This window comes from Lissotriton vulgaris, chromosome 12, assembly GCF_964263255.1.
Source record: "Lissotriton vulgaris chromosome 12, aLisVul1.2, whole genome shotgun sequence".
NCBI lineage: Eukaryota > Metazoa > Chordata > Amphibia > Caudata > Salamandridae > Lissotriton > Lissotriton vulgaris.
Genome location: NC_141700.1, coordinates 120479889 through 120505519, shown reverse-complemented (window position 1 = coordinate 120505519; position 25631 = coordinate 120479889). Strand labels below are relative to the sequence as shown.

The following is a 25631-nucleotide window of genomic DNA, read 5'->3' as shown; positions in this document are numbered from 1 at the left end:
CCTCTGTGTTTACATTTGCGTCCAACGTTAACATGTCAGTTACCAGGCCCACCATGAAAGAAAGGATAATTCTGCTTTTAAGCCTATGTTGCCAATGTCTTTACATGGTGCACGTTTTTAATATCGAGAAGCACCCATTTTGAGGCTCCGCAGGGCCAGGAGACGAATCCAGGCCTCAAGCCTCCTGAAACACTCTGAAAGCTGCAGCCCCGCCTGCATCCCTGACCTTTCCCTTATTTCCTGCTCAGCCGAGAGGTGCCCGGCGCAGCCTGGCCTGGCCTGCGAAGACAGTGTTATGCCTACAGTTATCTGTTCTGCTCCACAGAAACACATTCCTGCCTAATGAAAAGGATAAACATATTCCGCCTGCAGAAGATAGGGCCTAGCCTTTCTGTCTCCATGCAAGTGATTTACTGAACCAGTTTCCATAGAAGATCCATAGCCCCACGCAATACATAAAGAAATATATGCATACACCAGCCTTTAGTGATGAGCTGCCTTTGCCCTGATGGCCTTTAAATCAAGCAACATGTACTCCAAACATAAGATACCAGATAATGCCAAAGGTACAGGTCGCTCCGACATCCCAGACTCTCCTCCTAGTGCTAGAAGTCAGCCCCCCAGCTTCCCCTAGTCACACGTCAATTACACGTCATGACCAAGTTGCACACAAGTAGGGCAAAGTTCCAGCTGGCCATGCAACCCCCTCCATGTATCCACCCACTTATGACACCTCCATGACATCTCAAGTGTACGCCCACATGCTCTTATCTCTTTCTCCTGCTCCGCCTGGAGTCCTCCTCTTTTCTCTATGTACGAGATTCAATGTATAAATAAAGGACTCTGTGAATAAACGTTAGAAGACCCTTCCTGAACCTTAGTGGTGATGGAACAGATTCTCCGCTAACCCGGGTTATTGTAAATAAAGCCCCTTTGAATCAGGACACCACGGACTCTGCCTCTCATTTAATGCATGAGCTTTCCTTTAAGTATAGAAATTATGAAAGGGTAATATTTATTTACCACAGTAATTTGGCGCCCGACCAGGACTGGTCCCTTTCCCCACTTGCCGGTGATGTTAGTCCAGCTTTTGCCCCCTTCTACAGCCGAGACGGACTTCAGAGTGCACGCCGCGGGACTTCCCGCTTACTCCCTCAGGCCCACGAGGAGGACGGACTGCGACCAGGCATCCACACGAGGCGGTGAGGAATGCGGATCATCCCAACCAGAGCCCAAGCCGTGAGAGAGCAAGGTCCGAGGTATCCAGAGGCCAACCTGTTCCAAGGCGCATGCGCAGTATCAAGTTTCCGAGGCCTTCAAGTTCAAGTTCAAGTTCAAGTCTTGCTTCCCGGTGAGTACCGTTGCTGGGGACGCATCTAGACGGGTGCATTAATTTGTGCCCGGTCAAGACAGGTCTGGGTACACAGACCTGGTCCGTACGTGTTCACTTAGGTGAGCGCGGTATGACGTGTCTCTTTATGGGACCGGTCTGTACTGTTTAGCAGTGCATCTAGTCATCCATTATTATAGTATTGTTTTCTCTAGATTTCAAGTATTGTGTTTTATGTACTAGACAGTATCTGTTCGAAATGTTTTAATGTATCTTAATGTCGTGGTATGAATGATGGTTTGACATCTATTACTGTGTTTACTGTGTTTATTGTGTTCACGTTATAGTAAGTACAAATATGCCACTGTTTTTAAAGTTACGTCAGATAGGGACCAGGAAAGGAATATTAGAAGAGTCAGTTAACATCCCACCTAGAGACACACCTGGTCATTATATGTACAACAAGCATGGGCTAGATGCCATATTGTTTTTAGACTTTAGATTACACGAAGGATTTAGAGGAGAAGTACAGATGGCCCATCTCGGGAACATGGGATTCTGAATGCATTATGAGAGTAGAGGAAGCTCTATGGAAAAAGAAATCAAGACCCTCACAGAAAGATGCCATTGAGTTATGGCGCATAGAGTCACATAGGAGAACAGAGAAAGAAATTCATCGGGCAGAGAGAACTAGACAAGGTCAAGGCAGAACAGGCTGATAGAAAAAGAAATGCTGTTGTTACTGGTCCTCTCAGAAGAACTAGCTAAAGTGACCCCCTCAGAAACACCCCGTAGGCCGCAAACGCCACCACCTGTACCCTTTAGAGTATGTGGAAAGAAGCAATTCCCCACTGTATATACGATCCAGAACCAGGAAAGGGCTCAATGCTCGTGATTTCACTAAGACTAGGAAGATTTGTGGAGTTTCTTGTACATAGCTCCTTGTAAATATGGCTTGTGAGGAGCATATTCTCATTTAGACTTGTTGTGTTCCTTGTGCATTGTGCCTTGTAAATATGCCTGTTGAATAGCGTGTCATTTTTGGACTTGTTGACTTTCTTGTAAATATGGCTTGTGAATAGCGCCATGTGGATATGGCTTGTACAGAGCATGATATTGTTGCGTTAGTCAGGAGAGAGCTGGATCTCTTTCAACTGCTTGGAGAAAATGTTTTGAAGATGTGCGTACGTGTTATTTGAAAACGTGAAGTGATAAGTTCTTGATTTTCCCATGTATCTGCAGTCATTGGGGGAATGATTGTGTTTGAGCCGCCTAAGGGTTAATTTCTTGGATTGAGAAGGCAGTATTTATTTCAACATGCTGTTTAACATGCATGGTTATGTGAGCTGACACTAAAAGTCAGTGATTGTTTAAATGTATGATGGTTTGATTTCACTTTTTCATTGGTTACTGGTTCTGCCTATGTGCTTTGACAGCATGGTAACATCTTGCATGGAGAACAGAAAGCAGTGTTCATTTAACTTTCTATTTGAAATGCGTCCACGAATTTGTGTGGGTTTGCCTTGGAACACATGATTTAATGTGTTTTTCCGGAGGTCGGAATGTTATAAATCAACCAGTCGGATTGTGATAAGGGTTTCCAGCTGTGGATGGCACACAAGCCAGTGTTTTAGAATTAGTGTGTTCGGTTGTGGAGAAGAATTTATAAAACAGACCCATCATAGAATGTGCTTTTAATTAGTGAAATGCAACCGTGTGCTTTTATAGAAAATAATATTATAGAAGATATATATGGATATTTTCCTACTGCAAGGAGGTTTCAGATAAAACATTTAGTGGAGAAATTTCAATTGATATGTGCAGAGAAATATTAAACTCAACAGTCCATGATAATTCGTTTTTTCAGAATCAAATTGCCCCCTTTTTATGTGTTAATCTGCATACTAAATAAATGCCCATGTTTCAAATGTCTTGCCTTCTAGCTGCATTAGTTAGACAAAAGTGTTTTTTTAGAAAGTGGAACTTTTAAGTAACAGTACATTGTAACAGAATTATTTTAAAATGCCAGCATGTGTCTGAATTACAAAGCAAAAAATATGTCCTTATTAATTACTGATTTTATGATGCTTTACATCACGTTTTAAATTTCCTTCAGTTAGTTTGAGAATAGTGGCCTGGCCTGGGAACAGATTTTGTTTTGAGTTACAAAGAATGTGTTTTTCGACCTTGAAGTTAGCATAGCTCCCAGCGACAGAATCACCGACCAGTGCCTGTCTTGTTATCATTGGCCAACATCCAATTTCGTTCCGCGCAAGAAATGTTTATGTAAAGGGAGGGCTACACTCCTCCAACTGACTCAGGCTCCCTTCGCATGAAGATAAAGGGATCCTTGCACATGCAGAATGTATTGGCAGACGCTTGGCCCTTGGAGTAATATAGATACAGAAGGCCTAAGTGAGCTTCCCTGACTGGAGATTAGAGATGCTTAGACAGAATAATTGGCAGGGAGTGTTGCTCTTGCAATGAGATCAGCATTTGGCAGTGATTCAAAATTACATCGCACTGTAGCTTATTATGCTTGGATCAGATTCAAGCTCTGAGCGCGAACATCTTTCTGAAGGTGGGGGCTGCTTCTCAGAGGAGTGAGGCAGTACACGCAGTCAGACTACACGGTCTACAAATCTTTCTCATGAAACAGCCTAGAGAGGGTAGATGGCTTGTCCCTTATTGAGGTTCCTGTAGATTAAAGGGGTCCCCATGTACAAGGTCGTGTACTAGGACAGGACAGTAAGTTTCTGATTGACACAGGGGCGAGCAGAACTACCATCAGCCATGACGAGGTTCCAGGGGTACCTCTCTCAGGCTCACACAATATTTCCTTGGGATTTTCAGGAAAGCCTATTGTTAATGAAGTGTCAAAGCCAGTTTCCCTTGGAGTTGGTCCACTGTCACGTACCACAGACTTGGTACTTACTAAATCATGTCCAGAAAACATGCTAGGTATAAAGACATTAAAGGAACTAGGAGCAGTTATTTGTTGTTCTCCAGAAGGAGTGCGACTGTTCTTATGGGATTTTAAGGGACATTATGTTCTGAAAGAGTTTGACCCCAGACTCCAGAATGTACCACAGCACCTATGGGCACAAGGTCCAACTGACGTAGGTCACATGAACATAACACCACACCGTGTCACTTTCAAAGCAGGAGTAGTACTCCCACGTATACGACAATACAAGATACCACCTGATGCCATAGTGGCCTTATTAAAGATTGTTGACGAACTCATTGCACATGGGGGGTGGTAGAGACTGACTCAAATGTATGTAACTCACCTGTCCTTCCTATCCTTAAACGATCAGACCCTAATGCACCACCAGTTTACAGACTAGTAGTTGAACAAATATATAGTACCACAATACCCAGTGGTCCCAGACATTTCTTCATTACTGACTGCTATTGATTCTGAAGCACCATTCTTTACAGTAACTGACCTGAAAAATGTCCTTTTCAGTGTTCCAATTCATCCAGGTAGCCAGTATCTCTTCTGATTCAGTTTAAGTGGACGTAGCTTTAAATATTTAAAGGTTTTACAGAGAGCCCTAGCATTTACAGTCAAGCATTAAAAAGACAGCTGGACAGTATTAACATGCCTACCGACACAGTACATCACTGACAGTTTTACAGTTCCTGGCAGACAAGGGGCACAGAGTGTCCCCTTCAAAGTGCACAGCAAGTGGTGTGTGCCTTGTACACTTGCTGTCCAAGAGGGGTAGACAGCTGACACAAGAACGTATTCAGTTAATTGCCAATCTTTCACAGCCCAAGACACAAGGCCTTCATTGGCCTCACTAGTATGCCTATCTAGCCAAAACACTCATACAATTGACAACACAGGAGGCAGCGTCTTCAACTGTCCTCCTTTGGACACAAGAACATACCTTGGCATTTAAAGAATTAAAAAGAGCCTTATGTCAAGCGCCAGTTTTAGCGACTCCTAGTTACAGCAAACCTTTTATGCTTTTTGTCACTGAACAGGAAGGGACAGCATTATCTGTCCTTACACAAGATCAAGCTGGAAAACACAAGCCTTGTGCTTATTTTTCCAGTACATTAGATCCAGTGGCCGAGGCTCTGCCTGTGTGCCTGAAATCAGTTGCAGCAACAGCCCTAGCCATAGTGATTCCATAGTGTTAGGACCTTCTCTGACAGTCCAGGTACCACATGCAGTGGAGGTTCTCTTTAACAGAACACAGACACAACACTTGACTGTAGCTAGACTGACAGGATATGAACTGACATTATTTCAGCCACACATAGAGATCAGACAATGCAACATTCTTAACCCTGCTACACTTTTGCCCTCAAGTACAGTAGATACTGCACCACATGACTGTGTGGAAGTAATAAATACAGTGACGAAACCAAGACAAGACCTGACAGATATGGCACTTCCAGATCCTGACCTGACACTTTATGTTGATGGTTCATGCATGAGAACAAGCACAGGAGAGTTAGTGGCCGCATATGCCGTGACCACTGTTACTGAAGTCATAGAGACACACAGAACAGACACACTGTCAGCACAAGCAGCAGAGCTCATCGCTCTGACACAAGCCTGCATAAGAGCCAAGAACTGGAAAGTGAACATTTATACAGACTCACAGTACGCTTTTGGCGTAGTCCATGACTTCGAAGTTCTCTGAAGGGAGAGAGGTTACTTGACCTCTCATGGGGCCAAAATTCAGCATGGCCCACTTATTCAAGCCCTGTTAGAAGCAATACATTTGCCTCAGCCATAGCTATCCTGAAATGCAAAGCATATACCAAAGTCACAGACACCATTTCCCAGGGTAATGACCTGGCAGACCGAATTCTAGACTTACAGTCCAGACACTAACAGACACGACAAAGACAGAGGTACCATTACTGACGAATAGCATGACAGTCAGGGATCCTTCACAAGATGTACTCGACATACAGACACATGCCACTTCAGATGAAATAAAGAAATGGACTGAACAAGGAGGGGTCCAGACTGACTAAGGTTGGATGACTAAAGGCAAAGCTACATGGTTTCGTCCAGATTCCATGGTACAAGTAATCATAAACACAAACACATAGTCCAGCACACTTGGGAGAGAAGGCAATGCTAGACAGTTTACAGAATATCTGGTTTAACAAGCACCTGCGTGCAGCAGCGAAACAGAAAGTACGTACCTGTATGATCTGTTGCCAGTTCAATCCAGGTAAAGGCATTCCGGTGGAACAAGGTGGATTCCATCCTCCTGACCACCCTTTTGAGTTCCTTCAGATGGATTGTATCCAAATGGACAAATTAGTGTGTGCACTAACTAGATGGACAGAAGCGTACCCAGTCCCAGATTATACTGCAGCAGGCCTTGTAGAAAACCATAATCAGACACTTAAGACGAGATTAGGGGTACGCCTATGCCTAAAATAAAATATCTGATGTTGACAATAACATGCTGACAGATTACCTGGCTTCCTTGATGTCTGCACTACTCTCTCTTCATTCACAGGTTCCCGCCGCCTTCCCTGACAACACCCAAGTCCAGGAGCCTGCCATAGTCCCTGGAGATGTTATCTATGAGCGGAACTTTTGACCGATCGAGCCCCCTTGAGCCGCATTGGAAGACACCGAGGATTGTACTACACACCACGAGGACTGTTATCCGGCTCGAAGGACGAAAAGGAGATTCTATGGACAATTTGGAACTTTAATTTTGATCAAAAATGACAATGACCCCAGTGACTCAAAACCCCTTTTTCTAGAAAAACTCCGCATCAGGAGTATTAATCCAAGTTACGGTCTAGTAAGTCAGACAGTTTAATTGTTTAAGTCCCTCTCGGGTGAATCGGTTAGACAGGTTCCTGACATGTATTAGACCATAGACCCAAATAGCAGTAGACAGAGAGATAAGAGAAAGACGTACTGCAAATCCCTTCGCAGTCGATTTATAATAACTCTGATTATTATGTTCCTTTGATTCCATGTTTTCTTTCCTCCTCACATGTACACTTTTCTTTTAACTACACTGCAGAGCACACATTTAGTGATCTGCCACCCCATGAAGCACTGCGCAACAATTCTTTCATTCGTATGTTGCACCATTCTCATCAGACCAGCAATGCAACAGATTGCTGGGTATGTGGCCAACTCCCGCCTTATCAGAAAATGAAGGGAGTTCTGCCCTTCTTCCCTTTTCCGTTCTCCCACAATGGTTCGTGCGGAGCATGGTTTGCTTTAATGACATCACTAGACAGAACATCTGTAGTTTCCCAGAGTGACTGGATACATGGAAATCTGAATAAAGTAATGAATGAAGTATGTTTCCCAGACAAAGACGGGCTCCCTCAAAGGAAGGGGACCGACCTAGAAAATGAAGAGTACAAGCAAGGAAATGCTTCCCTCAATTTTAAAATACTGAATGTTCAGCCCAAGCAAAATACAGGACCACAATCTATTTCAGTCCTACCAGCAAAAGGTGATTTGTGTGTTAGAAATAAAGGATCAGTACATATGAGACACAGTGAATGTAATACTGTAGTAGAGTTTAATGACCAAGGAAAGTCCATTTTCAAAGCATCACGCCATACCTATTTCATTTGCGGTCAGACAGCCTATGTACATCTGCCCTCAGACTGGGGTGGAACATGTTATATAGTTTTCCTTCTGCCCCCTATCTTTCTAGCCCCATCCCATTATCATCCAGATTCACGACTAGTACATGTCAGACACAAGAGGGAGATAAATTCCCCAGTTGTTGATCAGACTGAGACAGCTTGGGAGCAATATACAGATTTCAACAAAGGATTCTTTTTCTTCATAGGTCCCGTCCAAAACAGTAAACTCATACGTAGGTTAACAATAACTCTGGAAGCAGTAGTAAATGAGACTGCATCTGCCCTGGCTAACTTGACCCAGGAGCAGTCTGCCATGAGACTGTCTCTGTCTGCAGTGTGCCACTGCCTGTGTTCCCCATCCACGTAAACAAAGGATCAAGGATGAACAAATGATACTGTATGATCAAATATACGGTCTCATGAATATAGATGTATCCTGAAGGGTAATGTAGGGGCCAAGGAGGGAATGAGGTAAATGAAATTTTATTTGACCTATTGTGTCCCCTACGTCTACCCCCACGTTTAGTGTATGTGCATGGCATCCATGCATTTTCCCTCTATGGCCGAAATGATGACGCCTCTGTGTTTACATTTGCGTCCAACGTTAACATGTCAGTTACCAGGCCCACCATGAAAGAAAGGATAATTCTGCTTTTAAGCCTATGTTGCCAATGTCTTTACATGGTGCACGTTTTTAATATCGAGAAGCACCCATTTTGAGGCTCCGCAGGGCCAGGAGACGAATCCAGGCCTCAAGCCTCCTGAAACACTCTGAAAGCTGCAGCCCCGCCTGCATCCCTGACCTTTCCCTTATTTCCTGCTCAGCCGAGAGGTGCCCGGCGCAGCCTGGCCTGGCCTGCGAAGACAGTGTTATGCCTACAGTTATCTGTTCTGCTCCACAGAAACACATTCCTGCCTAATGAAAAGGATAAACATATTCCGCCTGCAGAAGATAGGGCCTAGCCTTTCTGTCTCCATGCAAGTGATTTACTGAACCAGTTTCCATAGAAGATCCATAGCCCCACGCAATACATAAAGAAATATATGCATACACCAGCCTTTAGTGATGAGCTGCCTTTGCCCTGATGGCCTTTAAATCAAGCAACATGTACTCCAAACATAAGATACCAGATAATGCCAAAGGTACAGGTCGCTCTGACATCCCAGACTCTCCTCCTAGTGCTAGAAGTCAGCCCCCCAGCTTCCCCTAGTCACACGTCAATTACACGTCATGACCAAGTTGCACACAAGTAGGGCAAAGTTCCAGCTGGCCATGCAACCCCCTCCATGTATCCACCCACTTATGACACCTCCATGACATCTCAAGTGTACGCCAACATGCTCTTATCTCTTTCTCCTGCTCCGCCTGGAGTCCTCCTCTTTTCTCTATGTACGAGATTCAATGTATAAATAAAGGACTCTGTGAATAAACGTTAGAAGACCCTTCCTGAACCTTAGTGGTGATGGAACAGATTCTCCGCTAACCCGGGTTATTGTAAATAAAGCCCCTTTGAATCAGGACACCACGGACTCTGCCTCTCATTTAATGCATGAGCTTTCCTTTAAGTATAGAAATTATGAAAGGGTAATATTTATTTACCACACGACGACCCGGCATATCTAGCAGATAGGGCGCAATTAGGAACACATAGTTTGCTGGCCCCACTATATAATCCAAGCCTCTTAAAGCGATTGCTCGGTCCAACTAAACACACGGTAACATTGTGGTATAAGGCGCTCACACGGCTAAAATGGAAGGTAGTCATTACCAAGCTAACTTCACTATGGGACACTAAACAATTGGGCTGTCTTAGGTCCAGTAAAGGTTTTACCCAATGGGATAATATTGGAATCTCAACGGTGGGGGACCTATGGACCACTGCAGGGGTAATCCCTTTCCCGCAATTGCAGCAACAATACGCACTAGGCCCCACTGAAACCTACAGATACATCCAAATAAGACACGCACTAATGGCAGTACTTGAGCCGGGGTCACCTGTCCCAGAATCCTTACTCTTAGAAGACCGACTTCTCACGGACTTCATGCAAACACGCGCGACCTCACTTACATATCGTAAGTTACTAAACAACCTCCCAGACCCCTTACAATGCTTGAAAGAGAAATGGGAAACTGAACTAGGTGCCATGGACGAGACGGATTGGAATGCCGCACTAGCGTCACCAAGGGAGGCAGGGGTTTCGGCCCGGTTTAGGCTCATACAACTGAAAATCCTACATAGAGTGTACTACACCAGGACCTCTCTTCATAAAATGCACAGGGCGGAAACCCCATACTGTCTTAGGGGGTGTGGGGAGGAAGGAACACTACTACATACACTGTGGGAATGTCCGGCCATAACGAGTTACTGGCAGCAAGTCATGCAGACCATTTCCCAGACCCTTGACACTTCCTTAACACCGGAACCACGAATGTGCTTGCTGAATATTTGGGAAGGGACTGATTTGACGCTCAGGCAACAACAGTGGGTCACTATTGGGACTATGGTGGCCAAACGCGACACGGCGCAGAGGTGGGGGGTGGCAGAAACACCTACTCTAGCACTGTGGTGTAGGACGATGGATAAACTGATGCTGACTGAACGCACAGTGTATAAACTGAGAGCTAACCCCAACAAGTGGAACAAGGTGTGGGAGGCATGGAACAGATATAGGGGGGATTTATGTGAACCACTGCCGGAAGACGAGGACGACAGCTCAGAAGATGAAGAGGAGATGGATGAATGAGATAGAGAGAAATGTGCAGAGATGGGTGAAGGGATAGGATTTGTCTGATGGGGACTTTACATTGTTCGGTGCTCGGAGAGGGAAGGGTACCAGCCTGGGAAACCTGGAATCTGCAATTACCATTGACCTTGATTGTGACATTGTGACTATACATTAAGGATGAGTCTATTGTTTTTGTTCTTGTTAATTTATAGCAAAAATAACATAAAAGTAAGATTTCACATATTCAGTCATTGTATCCTCATTGCATTCTGCATCATGCCAAATATTTGCTGCCGGACCGGAAGGTTGTCGGCTAAATAGCTGTGTAACAGTACGAAACAGTGGTTAACTGCGTAAAATTTACATGAGACATGTTGTACTGATGATGTATTGATGGCAAATTTCAATAAAAATCTTGCACCAAAAAAAAAAAAAAAAAAAGAAAGCCGATGTCTGGGCAAGAGGAGGAAATGAGGTCCCAGATATTAGTAGCATGCTTGGGGAGGGAGCGGACATTGGCTAGAAAGCAATTCCAGCTAGCTTTAGTAGTATCCGAGGTAGCAGACGGATTTTTAATAAAAGGGCTGTTAGGAGACCTGTGTGGAATGGTCTGAAATTTGCAATAACTGCATGCGAGGGGGCCATCCACAGCAGGAGGAAATTTATACCTGCAATGTGGGGCTACGGTATGTAAGGTGTGCTTAAAATCAGTAAAACCCATAATAGCCAATCCAATTTTTCTTATATTAAAGTTAATAAATCAGGCAAAACATTTTGATCTTACACCACTGCAGAAAGTATCCAGAGCACAGACCAGGTCAAGACACTCTTAGCACAAAACAAACAGTGACATAAATAGAGATTCAGTGCACTGGGTATGCTGTACCATAGTGCTTGACAGGAAAGCAAACAGTTAAACATGTTTTTGAAGGAGTGGATTCTACCACACATTTTCACATGTAGATTGGATCAACATCTACCTTTTATGAGGTAGAGTTACAAAGATATATATTTGGATGTGTAAAGTCTGCACTACCTAAAATATGCATCCGTATTTTATATGGAAGTGAAATGTGAATACAAATATTAAAAGAACATTTCCATCAGTCATTTCCTCAGGAAGTGTGATCACTAAATTTCCAATCATCCATCTGCACAGGAAGTGACATCACTGGTTTCCCACCAAAGCTGTCTTCAAAAGAAGAATCCACTTTGGAATGATCGGGCACCACCAACCTTGGGAGAGCTGTTCTCTGATAACAACATGAAATCCTAAGATGATATTCAAGAGGAGTTTCTCCTGGGCCAAGGGGACGGCTATAGACAAACACAACTCCTACAGTAGACCCAGTCGGAATGAGAAATATTTGGGGCTAAATCTGCCGGGCAAAAACACCACTGGAAACTATTCTCCACCAAAAAGGAATCTCATGCCTACAGAGATCGTTTCTGAGCTAGGACCTAAAGCTACACGTAGCTGTGCCTCCTTATGGGAAAGGGACCTAAGCCGAGAGATAGGGGACAACACTTGGTGGAAGATGTGGCAAAGAGCCATGAAGTCCCCAATTTGCTCAGCTCATAAGGAGAATGCATACAAACTTCTCACATTCTGGTACCTGATCCCAACATGACTCCATGCAATGTTTGGGAACCCAGGCACGTGTTAGAAGAATCGCGGGGACAGGGGCACCGTCATGCACATGTGGTGGACCTGCCCCAGAATACAAAACTTCTGGACAGACATCCTCTCCCAGATTAGATAAATCCTGGGGGGTCACACTCCCAATGCAACCCCTCATGATATTACCTGTTGCTATAGTATAAAGACCACATACTCTGGAACCCACGCGTGCCTTTCATTGCTTACCTGATGCCATGCTTACCTTGATTCCTTGTTGGTCTTGTTGCTGCTGACTTTTATTGCTGCTCCAGTCATGCTTCTACCTGCTCCTGTGCTGCGTTGTCCTGGTATCTCTGCTGCTTTTGGAAGTTTATTTTTTATTTTTCATGCACTAAAAAAGCATTTACCAAAAACTGACTGATCTTCAAATTTGTTAAAATGCATGCTTATAAATAATTTTGGATATATATTCACTGTCCTGCATTTGAATCCCTTCGACACAGAACTGTAATGCAATGTGATTTTCATCAAAACTGAAAAACTTAATAAAATCTGTGTTAAAAAAAAGTACTGCATTTGAATCCCAAGACTTTAATGGACGTAGACATGCAGATTCTATAAAGAGATAAAAAGATGCTTAATGGAGATTGACATGTGCAATTAACCAAAAAAAACGACTGTTAATGGACATTTTTCCTGCTAAATTCTATGATTCTAAATCAAAGTTAATTCGTTGTTTTTCTAAGACTTTTTTGTTTGAGCAACTTCTGGTGTAGTTCTCAATCTCTGAAGTTTTATGGATTATTTGTTGAGAGACTGAATGAATGAAGTAATTCCAGTTTGTTGCACTCCCCTTAAGTTGACATTGTTAAACATCTAGGTATTACTGGGCATTAGGGGGTGGGGGGTGTCAAAATATAGAAATATGTAGCATTCATATTAATTTAGTATCCTGTATTGCTTCCTTCTTTTAGGATTACACTGCATTTATTGGGTTCAAGGCACTAAAATACAAGTGGGAAAGTGGGAGGTTATTCTGGGTTACTCATGCTTTCAAGGTGAAGGCTCTAAAGTCTGTAACACTTTGTTTCTAGACACATAAAGAACTCAGAACATTGAAGGAACCTCAAGGGTCATGGACTGATGCAGTTACCTTGAAGGGACCCTGGAAACTAAGCATGGGCGAATTTTGCGAATTGGCAATTCGCGAATTTGGGAATTGGCAATCCGCAAAATTCGCGAATTTGCGCGAATTTGTCGGATCTTTTTATTTTTGCGTGTTCGCGGGTGTTTGCGAGGCGCTTTGCGTGTTCCCCGGTGTACGCAAGGCGCTTTGCAATTTCGCGGGGGTTTTTTTTTTGCCTGCTTAATCACTGCCACCCTCTCGTTTTTTATGCCCATCTGCCCTCTGTACCACTGGTTTCTGTGCCCTTCTGCCCTCTGCCCCACTCATTTTTTGTCCCCTTCTGCCCTCTGTCCCACTTTTGTGCCCTTCTGCCCTCAGCCCCACTTAGAATGGCGCCGGCAAGCTGCCAGCGCCATTCTAAAATATCTAGAAATAGCTTCAACAGGAAGCACAAATAGATAAAGTAAAGCAGGTGCTCCAGTTGAAGGTCAAATTAAGTTACACAATCATTAATCACCCCAAGTTTGGGGTGATTAATGATTGTGTAACTGAATTTGAGCAGCACCTGCTTTACTTTATCTATTAGAGCTTCCTGTTGAAGCTGACTTTTGTAACTATTTTAGAATGGCTCTGGCAGCTTGCCGGCGCCATTCTAAAAGAGTTACAAAAGTCAGCTTGAACTTTTGACCCAATCCGTTCCGTTCGCGGATTTTGCGGGAAATTCGCGAATCTCGCGGATTGCGAATTTACGGAAAATCCGCGAGCGGAACGGATTTTCCTCCCATGCTTACTGGAAACACCATCTTTGTGTTTTCCCAACTTGCCCTTTCCCATGGGTACTGTTTTTAATTGGAGTTTCTTTACAATTCGCGGGTGGTTGCAGGACTCTGGGTGGTGTAGGGAATCAGCTTCTGGAATTCACGTCTCGCTCTAACCGGATTGTGCAGCCAGGCTCTGCATTGGTTGTGCTCAGACATTACAGGAACTCAGATCGACAAAACAACACTGCAAACAACTGGAGCACCGATGGTGAATGAGCCATGACAATGCAGACTGGAGCATATTCAAATTGGGCCTGAGACCATAGGCTGTTGGAGTCAGTGCTGGGGGCGCTGGAGCACCCCTCAAAATAATTGTGCTGGTGTTAAGAAGGTGAATGCTTAATAAAGATGCCTTTAAAGTTTGTCTTTATGTTGTTGCATTTGCTGCGCATTCACATACAGAGGTCAAACGTCAGGCTTTGTCTTCTAACAAAATTCTGCCTATTATTTTAACATGGATATTGGTGGTTATTGTTCACTCTGACTATAAAGTGAGATGATTTTGTAATTTCTGTAAATGGCTGTGCACTAGCACAATGTATGTGTGACAGCGTGCTCCAAAATGCACCATTGTCTACATATCACATGTTTATTATTCTCCTACAGAATGGGCGTGGCTCATTTACTATACTTGTATGTTTGATGCGTGGATTTTTCACACTCCTTATGATTTGGGTGGTGTAACATTAATAGCAGCACCCCCACTCTGAAAGTTTTCCTGCAGCACTGCCTGAGAAGCTACCACCATATAGTCTGGTCCACCAAATGAGCCGTTCTGGTAGACTGCATCGATGCCAGCACCAACAGAAGAAAATAAATCTTTGCCCCTGGGAAGGATTTCGCCTCACCAGTGGTCACCTCCAACTTGATCAACCCATCTCAGGACCTCTGCAACAAGTGCTCTCAATTCTTCAGTATTAAAATCACAGACATTTACATCAGCTTTAGCCCACATCTGGACCCAACAGACCTCGCCAAATGCCTCTCAATTTAACCAAAGAACTAATTCTAACCAGATGACCCATCAATGCCCCAGACTAAACTGCTGCCACCATGAATTCCATCCACCCCAACGGACCCCTGCCTCTACCACTCCTAATCCAGAGGACAGTAACCCATCAGTGGCATGCTTACACCCATTATGAACACCCACCCACCTTCTGTGACCTTCCCCAACATGCAACTGCCCTTCCATTGCCGAAGAAACTCTTTGCAGACCCTTCAACACTTGCCAACTACAAACCGATCTCCCTACGGCTATTAGAGAAAATCAGCAACAAATGCCTCACTGAGTACCTCCATGACCACCGACCCATTGACACCACTCAGTCTGGTTTCAGACCCAACCACAGTATGGAAACTGCCCTCATCGCCGTCACGGATGACATCTGCATGACTCTGGATAGAGGAGACACAGCAGCACTCATCCTCCTGGACTCTCTGCAGCATTTAACATGCTCTCCCATTTCATCCTCACCCAATACCTGCACGTTATCGGAATCCAAGGATATGCACTCTGATGGCTCTGCTCCTGCCTTAATGGAAAAATTCCGACAGTCAGCCTGGCACTATACACCTCAGAAGCCTGTGACCTCATCGGCGGATTTCTGTAACGATCCTCCGTGAGTTTACCGTTTTTCAACGCAACCTGATACTTCTAGCCAGCATCATTAGCTCTCATGACATCAACGTCCTCTCCTACATCGATGACATTCAACACATTCTCTACCTCATGACAAGGTTTCCATTACCGGAATCAAGTTTGAAAATTGGTAGCAGTGGTGCTACCATCAGTACAAAGCAAACACAAGGAGATGATGGACAGAGCACTGAAACTTTTCAGACACTCACCCCCAGTCACAAACCTGGGTTCAATCCATTATCATTCTTTAGCTCACATCGCCACCTCAGTTCAGACCCAGCTATATGCAAATCAGTCTGAACCCTGTGCCTCATTGGAACAGTCCAGCCGAACTGCCAAGCCAGGTCTTCCCTGAACTGGAAACAAGAATCCTGGGACCGGTTTCTAGGTAACATGCTCTATCAGCCAGGATAGCTTGAATTCAGTGGCAGAGTGAGCAAGGGACCTACGTCGGGCATACCCATCCCACTTAGGGTGAAAAGTGCTACACAAACAAATGATGGACGGGAATGCTGAATAAATCATACAGTCACCCCCAGTCAAGAGATCTTTGTTAAATCCATTGTTCTTTTGCTCACTATGCCACCCCAGTTTAGTCCCAGCCATATGCAAATCAGTCTTGACCCTGTGCCTCAAGGTAACAGTCCAGACTGAACTGCAAAGCCAGGTCCTCCCTGAACCGTAAACAAGCCTCCTATGACCGGTTTCTGGGTATTACCCTTCATCAGCCAGGCTAGCTTGAATCCCGTGGCACAGTGAGCAAGGGACCCACATCTGGGCATACCCATCCCCCTTAGGGTGAAAAGTGAAACACAAACAAATAATGGACTTTTTGCATCACAGAGTACTTGTGTCCACTGTCTTTGTTTCAGAAGGAGTGGGCATGTAATATGCCAGGGTCTATAAACTTTGCGGAGGCATCTGGCTCTGGTTTATCAAAAGTTTGTGCAGCGCTGGGCACCAAGACAACTTGCTGCGTTGCGTCAAAGGGTGAGGGCAGAAATGCAATATATTTATTTACCAAGATATGTTGTAGGCCGGCTCTCTCTCTGTTCTGGTGCACTGAGTGCTGTACAGCACCAACGTAGGCATCATTGGGCGATGGTGCAAAGGTGACACGTTACACCCTGGATTGTTTATGTACAGGAAGGGTCGCCTTCCGGCATTAAAACATTCCTTGGAGTCAAATTGCAGCACACATAGAAAGAGGAAAACACGAAGAGAAATAAACATATGTTTACACACCTCCTCTGGGAAAGCATAGCATTTTGATGATTTCTCAGGTTTACCAGTGATGGAAAATCTTGGAATGTGCCAAAATTATATACCTGGGTGGATGTGTGGAAACACCCGCTCTCAATCTCCAGCTATGTGACGCTGAACACCTTCCCGGGGCAGAGTAACTGAAGCCAGCAAATTACTCTGCCTTTTTACATTACTCCAGATTTACAAAGCCATGCAGGGCCACCCAAGGTAGCTTTACATGGCTTGATAAATGTGGCTTAAGAGTTTGTGTTGCCCTTGTGTCACCTTGCATGGCATAGGGCAAATTAGAACATTGAAATGTTGGGAGCTCCATTGCAGACAATGGAGTACTCCCTGCTTCTACGGGCCGGTAAAGGCATGCAGAGCAACATTCCAATGTTCTACAAAGGCTTCTCGAAGCTCGAGGGGATTTATATCCCCTCGAGCTTCGAGAGGCCTTTGTTTAATTTGATAGAACATTCTGCCCTCTAGTGGCAGAATGTTCTAATAGCCTTATAGCCCTTCGTAGCAGGGCTATACCGGCAATTAAAGTCCCGATGTCTCGTTAAAGTCCCTCGCCTTCGGCTCGGGCCTTTAACGATTCAGCGGGCCTTTAATAGCCGGTATAGCCCGCTACGGCGGGCTATAAGGCTATAATAAACCCTTGATAAATCTGGCTCCTGGTATCCTAGGTAGTGGTGTAAGGTGCCAGCCTTACAGGGAGGGTCGGGGACTATAGGGTCGGAATGGACATCAAGTGAATGATATTGCCAGGATCCTGTTCCAGTGTGAGCCAGGTGCTTGCTTAGGCTGGTTTAAGGAATGTCGCTATTATGATAGTAGTATGTCAGAGGTGTTAGTGTTCTTCTCTGTGGCTTTATGTAGCTCATACAATCCGAACCTCCCTGATGTGCAGTATGTAAAGGTAGACCGACTTGGCTCATCAATACTTAAAGAGGACAGAGAAGCAAATATCATTCATTGGAATGAATAAATGGTTCAAAATGTAAGTTTTGGTTAGGAACCAGGAATAGGCTATCTGATTTAAAAAGTACTATGCTGTGGATGGCAAAGTATTTTTTGTAGAGAGTATCACGAAATGTACTTTTTATCTTTATTCCTTTCATAAGCATCCAAGGGAAAGAGGACATCCAGCTAAGCAGCTGCCACCACAACAAAGCAGTGGCGAGTGGGCCCACCACCAGGACTACCAGCGCCACGTCAGATGGTTCTGCTGGCCCCACTCAGTATGTCATGTTTATTATTACTTCTTACTCTTAACTATTTGTAGCCTTCTGTATTTACTTGTTTTCAACTCCCCTTCATAATGTTTGTTAATCCTGTATTTCCCAGTGTTATCTATATTTCCTGTTTTTGCAGCAAACTTTCTCTTCTCTGTAGCTTCCTTCTGCTCTCTTTTTTAGTAAGCTTTCCTTTGCCCCTCTTTTACATGTCTTATGTGTTACTGTTAAGAGAACATATTTTGGTAATGTTGAGAGGATCTCAGGCCCAAGTATTCACCAAACATGTTGGCTACGAAGGCTTTCTTGAACAGCCACAAGGTACAGAAACAAAGATAGAGTTGTCATGGACCCCCATTGTTGTCTTATACTTGTAGTTTCCTAGACAGTGCAGGATGGCAGGAATGAGACACTATTCCCAACCAATACCATATGTCCTTTGCATTCCCTTTCACCCCTTCATTGTGTTTCATTCTTAGCCCTCAATTAGGAGAAAAATGTTTTTGATTGTCTACCTGGTTTTGAAAATGTTGTCAACCCAACCTCCCAAAGTGATACTTTTGATAAAAGATGCTGATAGCTAACCTACCTTTAGTGAGGTATTGCTGTTGTAGCTTGTGCAAAATAAATCTTAGGTGGCTAATCTGGAATTTAAAATGGGTGCATTGTGTTCTTGTCTAGATGCCCATGCCACCAGTGCCTCTGCCAGCACCGGCCAGCCAGGGACGGCAGAGGAGACCTAGCCAGTCGAGGGAGGGGGAACAGTTCCGGTGAGGGCAAGGGCAAGTGGTAAGTCACCTTGCTTTCCTATTGACAATAATGTGTGTGTTAAGTGAGGCAGATATCCCACCCATCACCTCCCTGCACATGGCACTTCATAGCTACAACTCGACCTATCCTAATCCCTATAACTTTCTTCCTGTAGACTAACTTTCCCCTCTGCCATGTGTAGGTATTTTTTGGTGGAGGCCAGGATGTAATGTGGGGCGAAGGGCCTGGTTTAGAGTTTGGTGGATGGGATACTCCTTGACAAACTTCGCCAATAAAATATTTGCTGTTCGCTGTACTACAGTGCATCATTTATAGTCTATGCTTTGTCTACTGTAATACAACAGATGGGATATCTGTTATCCACCACGTGTGTGACGGAGTATCCCATCTTCCAGACCCCATCGTCCCCTAGGGTTGGTCTCAGTCTAAAATTGAAGAGGGACTAGGAGAAGAGTAGGTCCATTAGATTGAATGATAATAGGTTATTAACATGGTTGTACAGCTGTCCCAAACACATGCTGCAGAGTAACTGACCGCCAGTATGGCTCTAATAATGTTGTACATATAGTCAAGTAATTGTGTAACATATATACGCCTAACATATATACGCCAGCTAATTAATTTACTACTAACACACATAAAGTGTCAGTTCAGTTTTACTATGAAATATTTTAAACTAAAAACACTTTTTGATTTTTTTGGTGGTCTGGCTTCATTCCTTGCAGTCAGTGTTAATGCATTATGTGATGCATTTGCGGGAAAAGCTTGGCCCTGTAACTCACCCAATTGAAATTAATGTAGGGGTAGAGCTGTGCCCTACCCCCAAACCCACTGAACACGCTCACAACCTAGGCATCGTCCTCGACAGTCAGCTATCCATGAAGAAGCAAGTCAGCGACGTCTCCTCTGCTTGCTTCCTCACTCTCCGAATGCTCAGGAAGGTCTTCAGATGGCTCCCACCCAACACCAGGCGAACTATCACACAAGGTCTCATCACCAGCAGACTTGACTACGGCAACTCCCTCTATGTAGAAATCACCGCCCAACTCATGAGAAAACTCCAGACCAGTCAAAAACACACGAGGGTCCCTGAAAATAAGTATTAGGGGGAGGAGGCAGGGAAAAACTATAATCAAAAACAAGAGGACCCCCCCTAAGACTAAATCTATTAAATGGCGAACACTCTAGTCCATAACAGACATCATCGTAGTCCCACACAGAGAGTATTTATTTGAAAAACATATATATCTATTTATTATTATTTTCTGAAGTTTTCATTTATAGGTCATATAATAATAAAGGCACAAATGTATATACAAAATCTATTTACATATCAAAATGTATGCGGCACATACCCTCTCACACCTTCAAAGTAACAACCAATCACACCCATACGATCCATCATCAGTCATACCAATAAACAATATATACAAAAAGTACAAACACTTTACAGAATATGTACACCATTAGAAACAAACATACACAAATGAAACAAAGCAAAGCGAAAAAAGAAGAAAAGCGCCGACGCGCGTTTCGGAACAGGACCGATATTCACCAATCCGTCGACAGGGCGCAAACAATTACAAGTATTCGCTTCTGTGTGTTTTCAAAACAGGTCCATAGGTTTGAAGAATACATCAATAGATATAAACAGTAGTATGTAGAGAGCTAGGCTCAGGGCTGCCGCTCCATATCACAATATTCAGTCATTAGACAATATCCCTATTCACACACATGGGAATGCGTAGAGGTGTAAACAAGAGGTCAGAATACTTCACAGCGAAATGAGAGAGAATCACAATACAAGTGATGAAAGGAAACAACGTGGGTCCAGTTCTGGGTTCTAACAGATGGAGGTGTCCCCTCCCGATATAAAGAGACCACTCTTCCCCTCTCGAACGATATTTCCGGTAGAAATCCCTCGCGATCAATGGGGCACCGTTTACCGGGCAGGCTTCTTCGCATAGCGGCACTAATAGATCAAAACAGCCTGAATTCTAACACGATAGTGTGGGCGGCAGTATGTAGCACGTCCCTCAATTGTAAAGTCGTGGCGAGGCGTCCGTCGGAGGCCGGACCATCCAGAACACAGCAGCCAGACACATCCTCGACCTCTATGGGCATACACACCTCACTCTTCACCTCAGGAAACTACACTGACTACCAGTTGCGAAGAGATGCCAGTTCAAGCTGCTCACCCACGTGTACAAAGCACAACACAACGAAGGACCAGCATACCTCAACAAACAAGTGAAATGTCACCAACGCACCAGGGAGCTTCATTCTGGGTTACTCAGCCTAGCAGTCACCCAAACCATCCGCCAAGCAAACAGCTGAGGCCGCTCCTTCTCCCACCTGGCAGCTAAGACTTAGAACATCCTCCCCTGCTCTACAGAGCCTCACTATCACTCCAGCAAATCAGAAAGGATCGCAAGACCTGGATAGTCAACCAATAGGTACAGGCAGCATGATCCCACAGCGCCTGGAAACCCACACGGGTGAAGCAGCCACTCTTTATAAATCCTGATTGAATGATTGAAAATTAAATTCCAGTGGCCATAACGGACCAGCAATGGTCTGTCACTATGCCACTATAGACAGTATAAACAAATGTTTGTGCTGAGCATCACAACTCATGTTTTCTTTTACCTTTCTTGATATAGCTACTCCTGCTGGTGAACCGTCCAGCAAACCTCACTACAGGAGAAAGATATGAGATGCCACAAAACTGTACAATGAACAGGGAGATAGGGGATCATTTTTTTTATACAAGAACACTGAAGGAGGGTATGGGAATAAAACAGTAAATAGCATGAACCTTAAACTCAAACTGAAATGGTTCTAATTATTTCCCTTTTTATAAATGCCAGCGTCTCTATTGTGCAAGGTTCTCATGGGGTGCCTAAAAGGTTATGCCAAAGTTACCGGTAAAACTGACCTACACGTGTGTGTGTTATTAGGTGGACTCAAGAACACTTCTTAAAAGCCAAATCATGTCAAAGGCGATCTTTATCCCTATAGAGAATAAAAGAAGTATAGTGCAGCTTGTGAACTATCCTCTCATCAGTCTTCAAAACATTACACACACATTTGTACTGGAATATTATACAGAAATTACAGCAATGTACTGTACATTGAGCCTAGTTTTTTTATATGGATTTAGCCATAATTGTGAAACTATTGAAAAGCGCATGCTGTTGCGAAGGTCGTGAAGTAATGCTACAAGGGCTCTGATTGTGATTCTAACAGAGCGATATCTTAACGGGAGATCACAATCGGATCGCCCCAATCACAATTGGTTGATGCTCCAACAGCTACATTTTGTGAACCAAGAAACACCAGGAATCGATATTTCCTGTCTGAAATCTTGTAAAATCCCATGAAGACGGAAGGGCTTGTGGATGACTCAAGCTCAGTGTGAGTCTGACTGACAGAACTCCTTCCTATGGCTCCCATCTGGTTGGCACCAGACTCTTCTGCCCCTAATACACTCTCCACCACCCTCCACTGACCTCACCCCTCACTCAGGGTTAAACAAGCATTTGCAATGCAATAGGTCTCACATTTGCGAGAGTTGAAGCTATTGGCCTTGTAAATGACAATGCCTTTTATTTATCTGTTTTGATCATTAACACATAAATAAAAGGCATTGTCATTTACAATGCCAAGAGCTCAAACTCATGTAAATACAAGGCCTATTGCATTTCAAAGAAACAGCCGCCATTGTCCCACGCTGCTTGGAAAGTGAAAGTGTGCATGGCGCTCTGAATGTTGCAGGAAAGCACGTCTTGCCTGCAGTAGGAGAAACTCATTAAAGAAACTACTGCTTACAGACTAAATAAGACATACCCTGTAACAACAGAAGTAAAAGGGCCAATCCTCATGGGAGGTTACAAATGAAGACAAGGCCACTAAGGTACTAAGGAGGGGCTAACCAGAGCCTATTACCGAATCAAAAGCCAGCATTTATGAAGGACAGTGACACAAGCCAATGACAAATATGGGTGGAGAGTGGGTGGGGCTTCAAGTCCATACTCAAATGCAGTATGCCTCGCAGACTAGCGCATGAGCTGCCCAGGCTCGACCTAAAAAGATAAAGTTCTTCCGGCATTAGCCGGGTATCTTCGTTTGGCTCTTAGGCAAGGCATGGTGCTCTCTAAAGTGTAGTTGGGTTCCAGGTTAAAAACAAAACACAGTCTCCCTGCAGCAAGTCAAAGAGCTTCTGAGAAAACGCAGTCCCAAAGGAAAAACAAATCTTACAATAAAAAAATCTCAGGTCAGGTAGGAGGCACAACCAACCTGAAACAGGAATTATATAGCAGAGATAGGTCAGTTCTCAAGGAACAACTCTGCATGTGCAACAAAGTAATGAATCGTTATTTTTAGCTGGTTATCACTAGTTGCTATAAAGACGCTGTTCACCCTCTGGTTATACTAATCAGCAAATATATGTACGCTTATTCGTGCATCACAATATTAATGATCATCGCTCTCTCTCTCTCCCTGTCTCTCCATGGTGCTTGTTTGGCGATCCCTTAATATCAACAAGCAAAAGAGAGGCCTGGTCAGAAACCTGCAAGTGTGCCGCAACCGGACTAGTATCCCAAAACCATTAGAAGCACTAGAAGTGAGAGCCCAAGTCTGTTTGAAAAAATTCCCATCAGCCCACCCATGTGGTGGAGTGTCGTCATATGGGAGATGTCACCAATCCAATTCACAAACAGTGCACCTAGTCATGGCGCAGAGATGGATGGATTAACATGGTGTAAATACGGACCACTGGGCTTCACTGGTGATGCTAATGGGGTGCAGTGCAAAAAATAAGAGTGATAAATGTGAGGATAAAATTGACTCCAAGGGCCAAAATCAATTTTAATTAGTATGGCGCTCGGGTCAAGATTAAAATTCTGCCAAATAGTTTGAAATAATAACTACATGTGGGCAGAGTAAGTGAAGGTCGACATGTTTCAGCTGTACTGACTATTGGTCTTAGCTTTCTTCAGGACCATTAGGGAAACTGCGACTGCCAATCAAAAAATCAAAGGATCAGTGATGCACGCTAATATACATTGGATAAGTCCTACCAGTTCCTCTGAGCCCAGATGAATACTGTAGGAAGTCCAGAACTTTGTGTATCTCCTAAAGAAGAGACATAGACGTGAATCAGAAACCATCTAGTGCAAACCGGATTTTAGGAAAACAAGCACAGGATACAAAGCACACAAGCAGAGCGATGGAGACACTTTCTCTCCGCTGAACTATATTTAAATTAGTGTATTTAAAATCACATCAACAAGAGTGTCTGTGGTAACTTACCCAGCATTATGTGGGAGTACGCCTCACCTCACCCGGAACCCTCTCGGGAAGAAGGGAGGCCCCGCTCTAGTTAAGGAGGGAAATGGACAGAAAAAGTACCTTTGAGAAATAGCAAAGGGACTAACAACCATGATTGCTGCCATATCAAAATTGAGCTTAACAAAACCTAGCTTTACAGAAAAAGAGACTCAACCAGGTATAAGAAAATAGGCTGGGTGACTCTACAGGGAGGTAGTCAGCCTATACTTGGAGGGCTGTTCCTAGCGATAAAATGACTACAAGTGGCTACCAAATAACCATAGAGAACTGTATCAAATAACAAGCATAAAACAGGGAGCAACTACCAAAGCCTTGCAGTGACTGAATGCTGTGCAAATCACAGAAGACTTAAAGAAAGAAGGGCTAGTAATGCAGTGGCTCGCCCTACTCAGTTGGCAAGGGGAAGACCTAGTACCCTACCTGTCCGTCGGTACCTCGATGCAGGCGTCCGAGAGGGAACGGAGGTACCGACGCTTTACACGCTTGTGTATAAATACCCTCGTTAATTGGGTAACTGACTGCAGCTGTGGGCGTTCCTGAACGCGTCCGCTTAAGAAATCGGAACCCGATAGTGCGGCGCGTTGAAAGCGAACCCTGAACGCGCATGCGCAATGTGTTCTGATTGAAACGCGCATGCGCGAGCTCTGAGCCTTGCGTTTCAGAGCAGCGCATGTGCCGAACTATACTGCGCATGCGCTGATATTGAGACTCAGCCAAAGGCGATCGTCGCGCCGATGTCTATTACCAGAAAGGGACACAAGCGTCTGCACAACAGGCTATCATTTTAAAAGGCACTGAGACGTAAAAAGATGTTTGTATATACAATCCCTGATACAATAGTGGAGAAGAACATATGCACAAAAAGGCCATAGTATATATGTATATACAGTACAAAAATTGGACCATAATGAGTAGCTGTATACATACACCTGATGATGAAAAAAATTGTTTTATATTGAAAAGAGTGTACAGAGAAGGAGCAATTTACATGTATGACATAATGTGTGTAAGGCTTAGATTGACTACATATGGTCTAGGATGGCATCATAAATAACCCCAGAATGAGTAAACTGCAGAAAACAGATGCCAAAAGACAATGGACTAGTTGGATTTACAGCGATGTCCACGGTATGTCATCATTCAGAC

At 44.0% G+C, this 25631-nt stretch overlaps 1 protein-coding gene and 1 long non-coding RNA gene across 3 annotated transcripts in view; one reads left to right on the top strand and one right to left on the bottom strand.

Moving 5' to 3' along the window:
- The window catches only part of SIRPB2 (signal regulatory protein beta 2), a 620501-nt gene that overhangs the window by 580409 nt on the left and 14461 nt on the right, over positions 1-25631 (bottom strand). The gene's annotated exons all lie outside the window — the stretch shown is intronic.
- LOC147673592 (uncharacterized) overlaps positions 1-25631 on the top strand; it is an 80578-nt gene that overhangs the window by 45081 nt on the left and 9866 nt on the right. Inside the window, exons 2-3 of the long non-coding RNA XR_015302628.1 lie at positions 18249-18365; positions 19041-19148. This is a non-coding gene — a long non-coding RNA (uncharacterized LOC147673592). The remainder of the gene's footprint in view (positions 1-18248; positions 18366-19040; positions 19149-25631) is intronic.